Below are 3,518 nucleotides of genomic sequence, written 5' to 3'. Positions count from 1 at the left end.
ATTATATCTGTGAACAGTCTAGGTTTTTCAGAGAGTAGCATGTTGTTCTGGGCTCTTTAGACCCAGTTTCATGGGCATTCCATTAGAAACAAGCATTTACAATGCAATAGGTCTCGGGTTAGTTAAGTTTGAGCTATTGGCATTGCTAAATAGTGCAACACCAACTGCAACAAAAGTCTATAAATTGTACGCCAAAAAAATGTGTGTAGCAATGGCGGCATGCTGCGCTTTATATTAATATTTTTAAAAGTAAAGTGTGCCATACTGCTATTGCTACATGGTTAATTGTGGATGCGTTAACAATTGATGTGTGCACTGATGGCTGGTAGTGTGTGTGTGTGTCTGTAGAAATTGTGCACTGATGGCGGGTGGTGTGTGTGCCTGGTGGAAGTGTTCACTGCGAGCTGGTGGTGTGTGTGCCGGGTGGAAGCGTGCACTGATGGCTGGTGGTGTGTGTGCCTGATGAAAGCGTGCAGTGACGGCTGGTGGTGTGTGTCTGATGAATGCGTGCACTGACAGCTGGTGGTGTGTGTGTGCTTGGTGAAAGCGTGCACTGATGGCTGGTGGTGTATGCGCCCGGTGAAAGCGTGCATTGATGACTGATGGTCTGTGTTTGGTGAAAGTGTGCACTGAAGGTGTGGCGTTGTGTGTGGTTGTGTGTGTGGTTGTGGTTGTGTGTGTGTGTTGTGTGTGTGTTGTGTGTGTTGTGTTTGTGTGTGTGTGGTTGTGTGTGTCGTGTTTGTGGTTATGTGTGTGGTGGTGTGTATGTGTGTGTGGTTGTGTGTATGGTTGTGTGTGTGTGTGGTTGTGTGGTTGTGTGGCACCTCCTTGCCCTCACCTGGGTCCTGCAGCATCCGCCAGTCTCTTCACCAGAGGGCAGTGGTCCTATCAGCCCCCCCCCCACACACACACATGCACACCCATGTACGTGCACTTGTGAGGTGCTAGTGCACAGGTAATGGGTGTGTTCCTGTCCACCCCGCACCTCCCTGCCAGTCTATGACATGAGGCCAACGGTCCTCTCAGCCTCCCACCACACACACACACACACACACACAAGTGCGTGCGTGTGCATTGGCCCGTGAGGTGCCAGTGCACAGGTAATGGGTGTGTTCCTGTCCACCCTGCGCCTCCCTGCCAGTGTATGGCATGGCGCCAGCGGTCCTCTTAGCCTCCAACCACACACACACACACAGACCCAAGTGCGTGCATGCGTGTGCATTGGCCCGTGAGGTGCTAGTGCACACGTAATGGGTGTGTTCCTGCTCATCCCGGTTGTCACTGGCGCCGTGCGCGTGAGAAATGATTGCAATAGACTAGAGATTCCAGCTTCCAAGAAGCCTTCAGCTGTCACGACAAGAAGCGGCCATATTGGAAAATTAAATTGCTATATTTACGACAGGAATTGCAGAGAAAAAAATGGTTTATTTACATAAATACTTAATTGTAATATTTAATTCACTTTTATTATTTCCTTTTTATAATTATGTAGATTTTTTAAATTTCAAAAGTATAAATATTCACGGAGTTTATAGAACAGTTAGCCCATTATTATACATGTTTAAATTATATCTGTATATGAAAAGGTCTGAATGAGCAAAACTTGTATTCTGCTTTCTCGTACATGGAGATTCCCCGCTTGTTCTAACAACGGCAGACATTTCAGCGTCTAAAGAGCTGCGCGCAGCTTGCTCGCCCTTCATTTATGTCTATGCTGTTGAAGTCCCTCGAATGAGTGAATCTGTGGATGCGGGCACCAGTGCACGCTGTAGGCTGCGGACATGCCTCCAAAGGGGAAAGGTGGTACCAAAAGCAGCAAAGGTACTGTGAATAAACAGTAATGTAATCCTCTGTTAACTACTGTATTTTAAGGTTGAACAATAAATACATTTTGGTTAATTCACTTGCTCCGTTCACTAGTTGCGGGGGCGCGCGCGCAGCCGTGGACGGCGGCTGCGTGCGAGCACTGGCACGCGCTACCATCATGAGCTGAGGGCGAGAAGCTCTAGTTACAGGGCGAGGAGAGCGCGCACGTATGGCCGCGTGAGAGGCAGGGGCGGCACGCGACGCGACTGAGGCAAGCCTGGTGTGTTCGGTTGAGAGAGGGTGCCCCCCCTTAGGCACTTGGTAACTTGTTGGGGGCCTGTAGACTGTGCACCTGCCCGTCCTTGTGCAGGAAGTCTGCCCAGTGCTGAGCGCGAAGACACGCCGAGACGAGGTAGGTGGGGGGGGGGGCTCTGTGTGTGCGTGCGTGTATGCGCGGCGGGGGAGGGGGGTTCTGTATGCGTGCGTGTGAGTCTGCTTCTCAGGAGCCATGGGAGACAGGAAGCGCGCGCGACCTGATCCCAGTTCCAAGGTTGCGCGTGCACCTCGCTTGTCTCCTGTCTCCCTTGACGTCGTAAAAGCGAGAATGATTACAATAAGTCTCGGAACGACAGATTGCTTCGCAATCTGTTCGCAGTTCCGAGACCTAAAAAGGGTGTAATTTTAACCGTCTACATAATATCGTTGTGAGACAATATAATGTATTTGAGTGACACTTTATTGCAAGATGAACAAATCCCTTGTCTGTTATATAAATGGTTCACATTACCCTCTGTTCTCCAATTTACTTCTCATAAAACTGATTGTTGTCCAGTTTTGAATGCAGAATTTGCCACTTCTTTTTCTTAGCTTGGCCTGAGCATTATCCGATCCTGATTGTCTGCCATTTTAGCCCCGCCCCATTAACAATGTTAACCACGCCCCTTTTTATGCCATGTCAGCCCCCCCCCGAACTTAAGACCTAGTTGCGCCCCTGCAATCTACCACCATGAAACTTTGGGTTAAGATCCAACCCTACTGCTGCTTCCAATAAAGGCGAACCTCCTTTTGCAGGGAAAATATCCCCCAGAAAAAGGGGAGGGGAACAGGCTAACACACAGCCCTTAAATATCACCTTGCTACCTACCATGTCAGGCCCTCACAAACAGGAGTGCGTAACTCCACTCATAAGGTCCCGTCACCATCATGATCCAACTTCAAACTAACCATGTGTTTAGAGAGCTGTCGAAGAAATGTGAATAATGATGAGAGGCGCAACTAGAGACAATTTTCGGGGTGGGGGGGGCTAAGTAAACATTTGGGGGGGGGGGCTGAACCTTTAATCAGTAGGCAGAGTGGAGCTGCAGGGGCTCTAAGAAGGGGTGAAACAACTGCAAGGCCTAATTAACATTCAAATGGTCTTTTAAAGACCTGTGAAACGTTCGGGTGCGGCTCTGTGTGTGCCCGGGATCTGTCTCATCCCGGGCTACCACACACGACAGGGGTGGGGGGGAGGAGGGGGGCTGAAGCCTGGTGAGTCCAATGGGTGTTGCGCGCCTGATAATGATTAAGAACCAAATCACACGATCTGTGAAAATTCTGGACAAGAAAGGGCTGAAAAGTGATGGACTTCTACGTGAGTTTGCCAAGACCGACACCGGCTCTGAGGCCATCTTCATGTACCACAAGAAGCACTACAGTATTCCTGCATCTCA

The sequence above is a fragment of the Lissotriton helveticus genome, chromosome 1_1, assembly GCF_964261635.1.
Source record: "Lissotriton helveticus chromosome 1_1, aLisHel1.1, whole genome shotgun sequence".
NCBI classification, from domain to species: domain Eukaryota; kingdom Metazoa; phylum Chordata; class Amphibia; order Caudata; family Salamandridae; genus Lissotriton; species Lissotriton helveticus.
This window is presented reverse-complemented; position numbering follows the sequence as displayed.